The sequence below is a fragment of the Rhinatrema bivittatum genome, chromosome 6 (genome assembly GCF_901001135.1).
Source record: "Rhinatrema bivittatum chromosome 6, aRhiBiv1.1, whole genome shotgun sequence".
In the NCBI taxonomy this organism is placed as follows: domain Eukaryota; kingdom Metazoa; phylum Chordata; class Amphibia; order Gymnophiona; family Rhinatrematidae; genus Rhinatrema; species Rhinatrema bivittatum.
The window spans coordinates 329,480,008-329,495,388 of NC_042620.1; the positions used below are offsets into that span (position 1 = coordinate 329,480,008).

The 15,381-nt window shown below is 45.0% G+C and overlaps 1 protein-coding gene across 5 annotated transcripts in view; it reads left to right on the plus strand.

Annotated features, from left to right (window-relative positions):
• Nucleotides 1-6,742: 6,742 nt before the first annotated feature.
• Nucleotides 6,743-15,381, plus strand: part of RLIM (ring finger protein, LIM domain interacting) — a 30,137-nt gene continuing 21,498 nt past the window's right edge. Inside the window, exons 1-2 of one of the 5 annotated variants that reach the window (XM_029607669.1) lie at nt 6,744-6,943; nt 9,695-9,798. The gene's annotated coding sequence lies outside the window, so the exon portion shown is untranslated. Of the gene's footprint in view, nt 6,944-9,694; nt 9,799-15,381 lie in introns of all 5 variants that reach the window. The other 4 variants (XM_029607670.1, XM_029607671.1, XM_029607667.1 and 1 more) reach the window with 4 other exon arrangements.

The window sequence follows — 15,381 nt, forward strand, 5'->3', positions numbered from 1 at the left end:
TCCCTGGAGCGAGGGGACCTGGGGGGGACTGTCTGCTGCTGGGGGAGTTGATGGAGGGCTATTTGTTTGGGTTGGGGATAGTCTGTCCAAAAGGGAGGAGTTTGGGAAGGGAGCAGGGTGTCATTGAGTACTGATAACCTTTTTTTTTTTTTAAACCTTTGGGCCCGTGCTGCCACCAAAAGGCGGTAGAGGTGAGCGGGCAGGGGTCCGCCAAGACCTCTGATGGTAATTTTCGCGATTAGGAGGGTTGGTTTTTTTTGGGCAATGTATGGCCCTTTAATTTTAGCGCAGGAATATGGGAACGCGTGTTACACTCCCAATGCTCCTGCCAAAGGATTATCTGAGTTGTAGCTAATTTCTCATGCAATAATGGAGCTCTGGCAGGACGAGTTACTTTACTAGCATAGGGTTATCTATGTATTAGCTGCTTCACAAGCATTCATACATTTTATACATGCAAAGCAGCTGATTTGAATAGGGGCAGATCGAGGGGTAAAAACCACGTGATATTGCAAATATCGTGTGCTGTCGTTGCGATATGGGTATATTGCTCAATGAACGCTGTTCTGCATGCATTATCCCCCTTAGCGCAGCTCACTAAATGACCCCTCTCGATTGCAGTCCCTCTGGGGACAGAGAAATTCCTGTGGTGCCTGGACGTAGTCTGCTCTGAAGTGCCAAAAGGAGGAGTATAAATTAAATAAACAAAAGTCGCACAGAGCTGTGATGGGTTGAGTCGGCTCCTTCAGCATTTTGCTACCATAGTCTCGTGCCAGTACACTGAATACCCCCTCCTCGGTGAATGACAAAATGTTCATCCGTCCGGCACAGCTGCTTATGTTCTTGATGTATCCTCCTCTCCTTCTAGTGTGAATACCGATATCTACTGATTCCTTCTGATCCTTCCTGCCATTGAGCCCACCTTCCCTTTTGATTCTTCTTAACTCCCTCTTTTCTCCTTACTGAAGCATAAGCTTCTCGTCATTCTCCCGTCTCAGTGCACTTTTTATCTTTTGACGTCTGTCAGCTTCTGATTTCCGATCATGTGGCCCCCCCAGTAGCTCTTGTTGTGCACAATAATATCTTCACATCATTTCTTTTTGGCTGATCTCATAAACGACAGGCTTCAAAATAGCCTGCCCCACCTGAGACCAATACAGCTAAACAAATCAGTCCTTGCTTCAAAACGCTATCGGGTGCGCCATCTGATGAGTTCTGCTTACATATTCCATTCCAACTGCAGCACCTCCCAAACGGGAGAATTATTTAGTTTAGCTTAATCAGGAGCACATGGGTAAAAAGAAGTAGGCACTGATTTTATTGACGACTATGTCTATAGCCTGTAGAAAGGATGAAGCACTGGTAAGGGCGTCCTTCTTCCTAAATGATTTGCAGCTTGTCATTCATCTAATGGCCATTTCTCATGCCAGAAATTCTAGCAACAAATCAAGTGCGAATTTCCAACAAGGTGTCTGTGTCTAAATAAAACCTCAGACCTGGCTGAATCAAACATTAAAAGCATTCTTCCTTCCCTTGCACGTTTGCTTAATGGCTCTGTAGAAGGCAGAGGATCCGGGGAAGAGTAATGCTGTGATTTATGGCTGATGAACTCCAGCCCCAAGCTAGCACACACTGGGGATTCTACAGAGACAGAGAAGACAGTGCACACAGGGGGCCGATTCACCCACTTGTAAGACAGAAAGGAGGCCCCTGGAGAAAAGCTCTTCAGAGGGTTGGCCAAATATTTTAAATGTTATCCTGGACTGCAAAGGTTTTGACTCGGAAGTCCACATTTTTATTATTATTTATTATTATTAACTTTTATCTACCGACATTCGTGAAGCACATCATGCCGGTTTACAATGAACTCAGGTGGGAGATACAGTATAACAAAATGACAATAAAACAGTATGAAAAAACTAACGCAAGAGCAAAAACAAACCCAAAACCAAATACAACAAAATAAACAATAAATGGAACCAAGGAATAGAGAATTGAGGGGGGTAGGGGGGGGAGAAAGGGAAGGGGTAGGAGGTGGGTGGGAAAGGGGGATAAGGGGGGAAGGGGGGAGAGGTATAGATAACAGAGGTAAAAGGGAGGGAATAAAGCGGAAAAGAGGAATGCTATGTACAGATGCCTAATGTACAGGAAACATTTGATTAAATAGGAATAAGGAACAATTGAAACAGGAGGTAATTACTGGGAAGGGTTTCTTCAAGGGTAAGTAGGGGGTGTGGAGGGCAGGGGAAAAGGGGAAAAAAAGGGGGGGGGGGGTAGGGAGGTGGCTGGGTGTCGAGGATAAAGGGAGGTGGCCAGGGGAGGAGGGGAGGGGATCAGGCGGGCTGAGAGAGTCAGCAAATAGGGTAGTCAAGGTGGAAAAAAAGCTGCGGGTGAGAGGATTCAGCACTTCTGACCTCTTATTTTAGTCATGGCAGAGATATAGTGTTGTGTTGGGGTTGTTTTAGTGTGCCTTTGGGCCTCAGCCTGACCCCAGACGAATCCAGGACCGAACCGAGGGTTGGCGACGTGTCCCAGGATGGCAGAGACACGGTCTTACCCTCTGCCGGACCTGCAAGCTCCCAGCGCCAACAACATGATGATGTTGGTAGGGGAACGGTCCTCCGACTGTTCCGAGCCCTTTCGGACCTGCCACTTGGATCGGCATGGAGCAGCAGGCCGGCCTGAGGATGAGGGCAGACGGAGGCCTTGACACGAAGACATGACACCAAGGTTGATGCGACGGCATCACAGACGAGGGTTGAAGAGAAGACATGACACCAGGGCTATTGAAGACATGACACCAAGGCTGATGCAACGGCATCAGAGACGAGACGAGGAACTTGATGAAGTCCAGACGAGATGAGAAGCTGAGCGGGTAGACATTGGCACTGTCTACCAGGCACCCTACTCAGCCCACCTTCACGGGCGGACCCAATGGGCTGGTTGCGGACCACCCTGTCCCACTACCCGCCCTACACAGTCCAAGGAGGCTGGTCACGTACCACGAGGAGAGCGGGACGAGCGCAGGGAAGAATCCAGCCGAGGTGGGACTCCGACGACGAAGCCAGATGTCATCCAAAGCACCACGAAGACTGGCAAGACAAGATGGCTCAGGAGCACAGGACACCAGTCCACTGCCAGCATCTCCCATGACGAAGCTGCGTCACCCGGAGATCCACGGCCGGCCGAACAGAAGGCTCCGGAGCAAGCACGAACACCAAGGAGGGCTAGAACACCAGGAGGGCTGAAACGTCAGGAACTGAAACACTAGGACACCTGGACAGGGACCTCAGGCAATGAAGACATGACACGAAGACATGGTACGAAGTAGACGAGACGAGGAGCTCCACGAAGAAGATAGAAGACCTGACGGAGCTCTGGCAGGCAGGAGCCTCCAGAGGGAAGTCACTCCGATGCAAGGCAATGAACAATGGCAAGATCAGCCCTTTTCTAGGGCTGAGCAGGAAATAGTCTCAAAGGTGGGGCCCAGGGCATATCCGGCCGTGGGCCCTTTAAATATATTTATTTATTTATTTCTTTAAGGTTTTTCTATACCGAATTTCTTGATGCAGATCAAATCAACACGGTTTACATATAGTAGAGAGGCGCGGCCGCGCGCCTAGAGGGAAGCAGGAAGCTGTGCAGGACCATGGACAGCGGTCCTGTACCGACGTCAGCGTCAGAGACAGCAGGGCTGGGCCTAGAGGTAGGCCGCGACGACAGCAGCGGCTCCAGCCGCTGCAGGAAGCCCCGAGGGCAGCTCCAGCCACCAATCGAGCTCGGGATGCAGCCTCCTGCCGCGAAGATCATGACGGCGTCGGCGACGTCTTCCAGCCGTGAAGAGGAGCAGAGGAGTCCGCGGCTCCGGCCGCGAGAAAGGGAGACAAGATGGGCGGCCTCCGGGTCGCAGGAGGAACAAAGTCTGCGGCTCAGCCACGCGAGAAGGCCCGATATCAGCGGCGTCCTGCTGCATCGGGGGAAAATGCATGGGGTAAGGTGAATGCCTGCTCGCGGGAAGAACCCGCGGACAGTGTCCATAACATATAGCAGGCACGACCGGTAGCTCTCCTTCTGGGTCTACTTATGCCTTCTAGAGCAGGTGCTTAAACCAGTGGCTCCCAAACCTGTCTGAGGGAATCCCCAGCCAGTGTCGGATTTTCAGGATCTCCACAATGAATATGCATGAGATCAGTCTGCATGCACTGCCCCCCATTATATAGAAATTGATCTCATGTATATTCATTGTGGATATCCTGAAAACTCGACTGGCTGGACAAGCTTGGGAACCACTGGCTTAGATATAGCCAACTCAGAGAGCCAGAGGTTCTGCGAGAGGTTCAGGAGAGACAGGAGCTGGCATTGTCGTCCCCCCACCCCAATCTACTCACATCACCTCCTGGGGCCTGGTTAGTTTTTCTCCATTTTTCTACTTGCTGGGTCCTTCCATGAATTATATTGCATCAAAATCCACTGACTGTACACAAAAAATAATTTTTACAGCAGTCAAAATTGTATAATATTATGGATCTCCTCCTGGAGAGGGAGGAGTTAGCAATCTATTAGTGATCATCCCGCCAGGGGGGCGGAGTTAGCAATCTGTTATGAATTTGGCTGCTGGATACTCCTGTTAAAGGAGGAGTTAGCAATCTGTTATGAATTTGGCCGCTGGATACTCCTATTGAAGGAGGAGTTAGCAATCTGTTAGTGCTTACCCTGCCAGGAGGGTGGAGTGAGCGATCTGGTATCGATCAGCTTCTCTCAAGGGAAGGAGATAGCAGTAGCAGTCTGATAGGCTTGGCTCCTCTAGGAGGAAGAGTTTAGCAATCTGTTTCGGATCTTGCCAAGGAGTAGCAATCTGTTAGTGCTCTGCTCCCCCAGAGGGAAGGAGTAGCAATTGTATGCTTTGTTCCTATAGAAAGATGAGCCAGCAACCTGTATGATCCCCACTGGGAGATAGCTATCTGATATGGATCAGCTTCCGCAGCAAGAGGAGTGATGGTCTGATGTGGGTTGGCTCCCACAGAGTGGTAAATGATAACACCGCTCTATTAGTGTAAGGAGTAACACTTAGTAGAATAGTGAATCCCTGGGCCGATGGCAGATGACAGCTCCCTCAAGTGGAGATCCTGAGAAGGACCACCGGCTTGGCTGGAGTATTGAGACAAACACACAGGCCGATACAGTAAAGTGGGGCCGCGGTTACCCTGCTCCTAACCCGCTTTCTACTCACTTTCCGGCCACGTTAGCCCTTCCTGCGATACACTATCCCCTTTAACCCATCTTTACCGCCTGTTTAAATCCCCGGGTAACCACTTCCGCACGCGGCATGTATATCAGATGTAAACGATCGAATTAGCTATTCCCTCCCATACAGTAACGCGCGCCCCGACTATCGCTATTTTACCCTGCCATTTTGCCCCGCGTTTAACCTGCTAACTTACCGCCTACCCTTACCCCTGTGTTAGAGGCAGGGGTAATGGTAGACGGCAAACTTTCCCCCAAAAGGAAACCTCTAAAAACCTAAAATCCCCTCCTCCCCTCCTCCCGAAGCGACTCGACATTACTTTTTGTTGTTTTCTTACCTTTTGTTGCTTTTCAGCCCCTTCCCTTCTGCCGCCCTCCGGAGGGGGGCAGCCGGCGGCGAAAGCGGCTCGCAGCGGTCCCCCCCGCGCAGGTCCCGGTTCTCTGGCTCGGCAACAGCAACAGCAGTATAACAGCTAGGGCTCCATCTACCCCAATCCTTCCTTCCTTCATGGCTCGGCCAAATTGTGAAGCGGCTTGCAGCGTCCCGTCCCCCCCCCCGCGCAGGTCCCGGTTCTCCTGGCTCGGCGTGAGGTGAGAGCCCACTATTCTGTGCCCTCTCCGGCACGAGCGGAGCGAAACGTTCTTTCGTTGGCCGGAGCGCCCAAATCGACGGGCGCTCCGGCCAATGAAAGCACATAGACAGCGCACCCAGGATACTGTATAGGCGCTGTATTAAGGAGGAAGTGACAGAGAGAAAAAAGAAAGGCGGGGGAGGAAGCAGAGATGGTGACCGTACGGCAGTCACGAAAACCGACGTCGGGTTTATCGGGTTTTTGTGGCTGTTCGCCGGTAACATTTTTTCTTCTTCTTTTTTCGATGCAGGCGTTAATAGATGACAGTTAAATGTGTCTCGGAGATGCACATTTTTCTTTTTTGCAATGTGAGTGAATGCCTAATAGCCTCATTCACATGCATTTGCATGTGAAGAGCACTATTGCATTCACTCCGCGTTAGACGCACGTTGAATAGGTGCGAATCTCCTTCTTGCATTAGGGGACTGATTAGCGCCTATTTACCTGCATCTAACTGCACGGTAACAGTCGCTTGGATCAGCGCACCATATTGCATGGGCCCCAATGCGCGTCTGCATGTGAACGAGCCTATTACTCATTCACTCGGCGTCCCAAGCGGGTTAAATAGGCGCTAATCCCCCTATTGCATTAGGGGGTGGATCAGCGCCTATTTAACCTGCGTCAGAGTGCGGGTTATAGTGCAGCGCGCACCGTATTGCATCGGCCCCCCTAGCGTTTGGAGATGCACGTGCAAAATAAGCGGTAAATGCACTTCTACATCCCGAGCGAGGCTTCTACAGGTAGAAGCTTCACCAGTCTCTTCCACACACAAGATGGCGGCCGCAGCAGGCCTGTCAAGTCAGGTGACCTTCTGGTCCCGCCACATAGTCGCGTGACGCATGACTTCGCCGGCAGGGATTCCGTCTTTTCTGCGCAGTTGTTCCAACGGCTGTTGCGTCACTTCCCGTGGTGAGGACACTCCGTTTCCGGATACTTCCTTCGTAACAATGGAGAAAATGGCTGACTGAGAAGAAAACGTCTCGGGAACGAGAGTCAAAAGTGAAGAAAATATAAAAGAGTACGGATAAAGACACGGTGAGGGCGGAGAGACGACGCGGAAGGGCACGGTGAGCGCGGCGGGGGGGGGGGGAACGGCAGGGAGCGACGGGAACCCGCCGCCTTGAAACCGGAGGGCTGGGGCCGGGCGGTTGCACAAACTCAAAATGGCCCGGCGGCGGCGGCGGGGCTGTGCTGCGCTGGGGTCGGGAAGGCAGGCGAGCGGGAGCAGGATAGAGCGGCTGCCGCCGCCTCCACCCGGGCTTTGGGAGAGGCCCCCCCCCCTGCTCTATCCCGACCTTTGCCGGGACGGAGCGAAAGACCCGCCAAGTGCCCCGCACAGGGCGGCTTCCATTTTACTTCTGCCTGCCCGCTCCGTCGCTGGCGGAGACAGACAGAAGCGGCACGGGGCCGGACGCCGGCTGTCCTGACCCTACCGGCACGTCGGCGCCCGCTCCCAGAGGGTGGAGGTTGGGGATGACAGTGTGTAATCGAGGTCCCGGCTGAGCCGGCCTAGGTGGAGAGGAAAGGGTGTCACTCTCTCCAGTGTCTGGGCTGATTTATTTTATTTTATTTTTTTTAGATCCTGCAGCTTCTGTTAGCATCAGGAGCCATTCTTTTTATTAAAAAAAAAAGGATATATTTCACATGTTATTGGCTTGGTTATGGGTGTTAATGGACTCAATAATCTGAACTGCTGAAAAGGCAGATTTGCCAGAGAAATTGTCCAGCCGAGAAACGCTTAACGATGGCATTGGATATGCCTTCATTTGTAATTATCTAAGTTGATATTTTGGGTGCACATTTTGTCAATTTTGGTCTATATTTGTTTTCAAGTTTACTGTTTTCCATACATCAAAATGTTTTGTGAACAGTTAGAAATAATGTTTAATGTGGAATTGCTCCACTCAGGTGCTAATGCAAGAAATTCACAATTACAAGCCTGTAATTTCTGTTGTTTTTGACTACTATAGTTCTGAATCCTTTATCTGAATAAACAGTGCAGTGTCAATAGCTGACTTGTGATGTCATCGGTGACTAGGAGGACTTAAAGCACTTAGGTGATGTCTTTATTTTGCACTTAAATAGTTGACAAAACAGAATCCTTTCATTGTGCTTAATTGTCAGCAGAAAGGTACAGTGTTTTTAATAACAGAATTGCTTTTTTCTGAAAAAGTGATTTACAGGACAATACTGTTTGAAATTGGAAATTTAGTTAAGTTTGACATATATTTATAGTCACTTAGTGATCTGTCAAAGAGAGATACTCTGATAATAGAAGGGATGTTCCATTAATAAATCTGGAGCAGCTTCTTTACCAGCGCAAAACTGGTGGATTTCCCCTCCCTCCCCCCCTTAATAGTGTGGCAGATGTGGTATTAAGTTTCTGCTGAGAAGCTGAGCCAACTTGTCAGTCTGTTAATTTGTACAGAATTGTTCCTATGCCTTTAGGTGATGAAGCTGGTGGATGTTGCTGTGACAATAGTTACTACCTAGAGAAGCATACTAAAATATTTCAAGAGGTATTTGGATACTAAAGACCCCCTGAAGAGATTTGTTTGGCTTAGGCTGAACTAGGAGTTCCCACTCTTACATTTTTATGCAGATAGTTTTAAGCTTTCTATTTTTGTCACTGTTGTATGAGTATAAAGTGCTGTTATCCAAATAAGTTTGTTTCCTTCCTCCATTCTGAATTGCATGAATGAATGAATTTAAATCCAATTTGCTATGGAGTTATGCATGTAGGAGTAGGATCCTGAGTTTCAGGAAGTTTATTTCAAGTGTTTGGACATCAGACCTGTTGAATTGCATTGGATCAACACAGACAATCCATATTTCTGAAGAAGTGAGGGGAAAGCCAACAATTAACTGTGATCTATGACATTGCACCAGGAATGAAATTGGGAAGATTAGATGGGCAAAATGTTATCTGTTGTTGTTCTATATAGCCATCTTTTCAAAGAACTGTTCTATTAGGGAATCCAGGTGCAAAGTAGTGTATAAATAGTATTAAAGTTGAAAGGGCTAGCAAAAGACATGTCGTTTTTTTTTTTGTTTTTTTTTTAAGTTAGCAAGTTTTAAAAGTGGCATTTAGAACTACAGTGGTCATGTGGCTTGAGATGGGTACCTTAGTTACAAAAACTTGCATCTTTAAATGTTAACATAAAGCTAATAACAAAATTGTTCTGTTTTTCTTCAAATGGTATCGAAAGAGGTTAGTCATATAGTTGGATGGATATAGATAATAGGCAGCTAATCTTTTTCCTATTCGCTAGCTGATTACTTTTCTAATAGTAATACACATGCATTGTTCATTTTAGATATTAGTCTTATATTTGTACCCCTGCTTTTCTCTGGATAAACTCAAAGCAGCTTACAGTAATTAAATTACAAAAAAGTTAACTACATTATGAAAAATAGTATTAAAAACTACAATAAATCCAAGAAAATACATTTCTACCATTTAATGTAATCTCAATCCTAGTCCCCTCAGGAAAATCAGGTCTCCACCCACCCCCAAACCCCCTCAAAAATATATATCTTTGTTTTGTTTCAATCATTAACATAGTAGTCGGCAGATTTGGATCTTTTGGCCCACCAAGTCTGCTTAGTTTCCCCTCTACTCCCACTGCAGATTCTATTTATTTCCAGTCATCTACCTCCCTTGTTTTTACCATGTCCTCTAACTGTCTCAAGCATGCTTGAATTCTCTTGCTGGTATTCATGCATTATTTTATTTTCATTATTGTTGATCTGTGTGCTGGGCGCAAATATCTAAAACCTTTGAGTATGGTGCCTCATCATTCTGTTTTCTTCAACAGTACGGAACATTGGTTCCCAAACGCTGGGTTTCAGAAGACTTTCAAGTGTATCACAAGAGAGCCTCAGGAAGATTAAAAGTGCAAAGCAGAGCACCGAGACAGATGTGTGTAAACAGTTTTAAACATAAAGCATGAACATTTTGAAAAACAGCATATTCGGATTTTGAAGTATTTTGTTTTGTGGTGGGTCCTGTCATCTCATAGTTGAAAAGCAGGACTGGAATAGAAAAATTAGGGTACCTCTAGAATGGAACACTCTTTTTGATGATGCTTTGATTTTTTTAAATTAAGGTGTGAAAATTGCAATAAAAGTTGCACAAGTCTGACATCTTCATGTCATAGTGAGCCATTCTTGCTTGTAATAGATTCAGCATTTTTCTCTTTTTATTTAAGGGTCCCTGTACTATTTGGAATAGCCATTGGTATATCAGTCTAGAACATTTTCTTTATTGTGGAGAATGCATGGAAACTTCCTTTCCATTAAAATATTAACATTATTGATGGACCAAAATGTCTTCCTGTAACCCCAGCAGTTTTGAAAGAATAATAGATACATCCATTTTTTACATAGTGAACCAACAGTAATGAGAACATGTGTCATGGTGGGTCATACAAAGGTCCATTGAGCCCAGCATCCTACCTCCAACAGCGGCCAGTCCAGGTCACAAATATCTGGCAAATCCCAAATAGGTAATCTATTTCACACTCTGGGACAAGCAATGACTTTCCCAAGCCTACCTGGCTAATAACTGCTTATGTAACCTTCCTTCAGGAATTTGTCCAACACTTTTTTGACAACCCCCCCCCCCACTATGGGGTTGATGCAATACAGCGCGCTCAGCCGAACGCACTGTTAACCTGCAGTTGGACGCGGATTGTAGAGGCTCTAACTAATCCCCTTATGCAATTAAGGGGATTAACGCCTCTACAATGCGCGTCCAACGCGGAGTGAAACTAATAGCGCTCATCACATGCAAATGCATGTGAATGAGCTATTAGCTATTCACTTCCAATGCAAGAAAAAAACGTGCATCTAGGATGCACATTTTTGCGATCAGAAATTAATGCCTGCCCGGAGCAGCTGTTAATTGCTGAGCGCTCCTTAAACTAGTACAGAAAAGCAGAAAAAACTGCTTTTCTGTACTGCCTCCTACTTAATATCATTGCGATATTTAGGAGGAAAAACGAAACTAAATAAACTTAAAAAAACAAAAAACAAAAACCGCCGGCAGTCAGGTGAAGGAAACGGTCACTCAACTGACAAGCGTCCGTTTCCTGAACCCCCGGGCTGTGCGGCGTTTAGGAGAACAGACACTGATAAACTCGGCGTCGTTTTTCTTAACCCGCGGACGGCCGACACTAATCGGGTTCTCGTTAGAAAGGAGGCCTCTGTTAGTTGCCTTGACCACATCCTCTGGCAGCAGATTCTATAGCTTGATTGTGCTTTAAGTGAAAAAATAATTTCTATGATTTGTTTTAAATCTGCCGATTGCTAGTTGCATGGAATGTCCTAGTATTGTGTGAAAGGGTAAATAACCAATCCCTATTTACCCGTTCCACCCCACTCATGTTACAAATCTGTCATACCTTTTTTCAGGCTAAAGAGTCCTAATCTTCTCAGTCTTTCTCAAAGGGAATTTTTGTCGCTCTTCTCTGTATCTTTTCTATGTCCACTATGTCTCTTGAGCTACAGCAACCAGAACTGCACACAGTACTCAAGTTATGGTTTTACCATAGATCTATACCAAGGCATTTTGATAGTCTGTTTTATTCCCCATTCCTTTCCAAATAATTGAGAATACATAGTGGGCACAACAGTGGGTCAAAAAGATCTGCAGGTAGTACCTGTAAGAGCAAGGTGTAATTGGTGTAAAAATATTTTAAGATTCCTGTAGTATTGCAGTGTCAGGTTTTACTATAAGCTTCATTAGGCACATCAAGTAGGTAAGAATCCCTAGGATGTACCATTTGCAAGTTAAAAAAAACCCTGAAGAAATTCCAGAAAAATCTGCAAGCTTTAGGAATGTGTAAACTCACAGTAAAAGCAGGAATAGCTGAAACCACTATATATTGGAGTCTTAAAAATATTACCCGCTAATGTCATTTGGAGAAGTATGCATGTAACTCCAATCCCCCCCAAAAAACAACTTGTGGGGTTTATTTGCTGGTGAAATAGACACTACAAGTGGATGCTTCAGATGATGTTTTATGTAGTTTATACTCTGTATATTCTAGACTTCAGGCTTATTCTTGGTTCCTTATTTTTGCCCCTTCACTCAGGACTTAGTTCGAACCTCCTCTAGCCATTTTGTGAACATAAATGTATATATCTGACGCCCCACCAAATTGAATTAACTGACTTAATTCCCCATCAGCTTCTATAGCTTGAATGTTACTTAGTGACTGACTGGATTAAGAGGTGAAAGTAAGGGCTGAAGATTGTCCTGCTGTTTTAACATTTTTCATGTAACTCAGCCCCCTATAAGAAATAAATCCAGTTATAGTCACTTAGCATGTTCTTTAGGCCCTGGTGCAGAAAACATTTTACCATTGGTTTATATAGACCAGGGTTCCCAAACCTGTCCTGGGGACCCCACATCCAGTCAGGTTTTCAGGACATCCACAATGAATATGCAGGAGAATAATTTACACAAACTGAGTCTCCATGACATGCAGATTTATCTCCTGCATATTCATTGTGGATGTCCTGAAAACCCGACTGGCTGTAGGGTCCCCAGAACAGATTTCGGTAACCCTGATATAGACCCTTATTGACCTTTATTTCTACATATTTGAGTGGACACACAGCAGCCACAATACCATTGACATCTATAAGCTTGTTATGTCAGATGTCAAATCATCAAACCCACAACTCCAAATTATATCCAAATTTATGTGGGCTTGATGATTTGATATTTAAGATATTACCTGCATTTGTGGTCTTAGGGAGTTGGTTTGTTATGTCAGATGTCAAGGCAAAAGAACTCTAGCCCCCCTTGAAACTAGTGCAATGATGGGGTGACAGGTTGGAGTCTGTCTTTGGGGAACCAGTTGGTTCTGCTGAGGGGAAGCTGAGCAAGCAGGAAGGCTTACATGCATCCCCAAGACTAGGGGGGGTCGATGGCCGAGCGCACTTTATAACCCGCACTCCAACGTGGGTTAAATAGGCGCTAATCCACCCCTAATGCAATAGGGGATTGGCGCTAATCCACCCCTAATGCAATAGGGGGATTGGCGCCTATTTAACCCGCGTCGGACGTGGAGTGAATGAGTTAGCGCTCATCACATACAAATACACGTGAATGAGCCCATTACTCATTCACTCCGTATGCAAAAAAATAAATGTGCATCCGACAGAGGAGTTAAAGGGGCTCTTAGGGAAGATAAGGCCATTGCAGAAAGACTAAATGAATTCTTTGCTTCCGTGTTTACTAATGAGGATGTTGGGGAGATATCAGTTACGGAGATGGTTTTCAGGGGTGATGAGTCAGACAAACTGAACGAAATCACTGTGAACCTGGAAGATGTAGTAGGCTAGATCGACAAACTAAAGAGTAGCAAATCACCTGGACCGGATGGTATGCATCCTAGGGTACTGAAGGAACTAAAAAATGAAATTTCTGATCTATTAGTTAAAATTTGTAACCTATCATTAAAATCATCCATTGTACCTGAAGACAGGAGGGTGGCCAGTGTAACCCCAATATTTAAAAAAGGCTCCAGGGGCGATCCAGGTAACTATAGACTAGTGAGCCTGACTTCAGTGTCGGGAAAAAATAGTGGAAACTATTCTCAAGATCAAAATTGTAGAGCATATAGAAAGACATGGTTTAATGGAACACAGTCAACATGGATTTACCCAAGGGAAGTCTTGCCTAACAAATCTGCTTCATTTTTTTGAAGGGGTTAATAAACATGTGGATAAAGGTGAACCGGTAGATGTAGTGTATTTGGAATTTCAGAAGGCGTTTGACAAAGTCCCTCATGAGAGGCTTCTAGGAAAAGTAAAAAGTCATGGGATAGGTGGCGATGTCCTTTTGTGGATTACAAACTGGTTAAAAGACAGGAAACAGAGAGTAGGATTAAATGGTCAATTTTCTCAGTGGAAAAGGGTAAACAGTGGAGTGCCTCAGGGATCTGTACTTGGACCGGTGCTTTTCAATATATATATATATATATATATATATATATATATATATATATATATATATGATCTGGAAGAAGGAATACGATGAGTGAGGTTATCAAACTTGCGGATGATACAAAATTATTCAGAGTAGTTAAATCACAAGCGGATTGTGATACATTACAGGAGGACCTTGCAAGACTGGAAGATTGGGCATCCAAATGGCAGATGAAATTTAATGTGGACAAGTGCAAGGTGTTGCATATAGAGAAAAATAACCCTTGCTATAGTTACTCAATGTTAGGTTCCATATTAGGAGCTACCACCCAGGAAAAAGATCTAGGCATCATAGTGGATAATACTTTAAAATCGTCGGCTCAGTGTGCTGCAGCAGTCAAAAAAGCAAACAGAATGTTAGGAATTATTATTTATTTATTTATTTATTGGTTTTTCTATACCGCCGCTCATCAAAGATATCACGTCGGTGTACAAGGAACAAAAATACGCAATTGCGTGTACATATAACAGAATAATAATAGATGAATTCTAAATTACATTAAACAATATAAAACAGTAACAAGAATGAATTATTTAGCTAATAAAAAGATAAAGTATAACAATATAATATAGATATTAGGAAGGGAATGGTTAATAAAACGGAAAATGTCATCATGCCTCTATATCGCTCCATGGTGAAGACCGCACCTGGAATACTGTGTACAATTCTGGTCGCCATATCTCAAAAAAGATATAGTTGCGATGGAGAAGGTACAAAGAAGGGCAACCAAAATGATAAAGGGGATGGAACAGCTCCCCTATGAGGAAAGGTTGAAGAGGTTAGGGCTGTTCAGCTTGGAGAAGAGACGGTTGAGGGGGGGATATGATAGAGGTCTTTAATATCATGAGAGGTCTTGAACGAGTAGATGTGAATCGGTTATTTACACTTTCGAATAACAGAAGGACTAGGGGGCATTCCATGAAGTTAGCAAGTAGCACATTTAAGACTAATAGGAGAAAATTATTTTTCACTCAACGCACAATAAAGTTCTGGAATTTGTTGCCAGAGGATGTGGTTAGTGCAGTTAGTGTAGCTGGGTTCAAAAAAGGTTTGGATAAGTTCTTGGAGGAGAAGTCCATTAACGGCTTTTAATTAAATTTACTTAGGGAATAGCCACTGCTATTAATTGCATCAGTAGCATGGGATCTTATTGCCAGGTTCTTGTGGCCTGGTTTGGCCTCTGTTGGAAACAGGATGCTGGGCTTGATGGACCATTGGTCTGACCCAGCATGGCAATTTCTTATGTTCTTATGAATTCCTGTTTGTCTCTTAAGAAAAAGAACTTGTGTTTTCTGTTAAGTCAGGCTTACACCTTGCAGGATTTCTGTGTATTTCTATTGAGCATATACTTTAATATGAGTAAAGCCGTGTTTGAAACTGAATAATATGTGGCTTAGCTTGCAGGAGCCCTCAACATAACAGAACTTCCATCCCAAAACATGTAAAAAAAAAAAAAATTATAGCTCCCGGCTGTATGAATCCATGAGGGGTTGTCATTTTAGA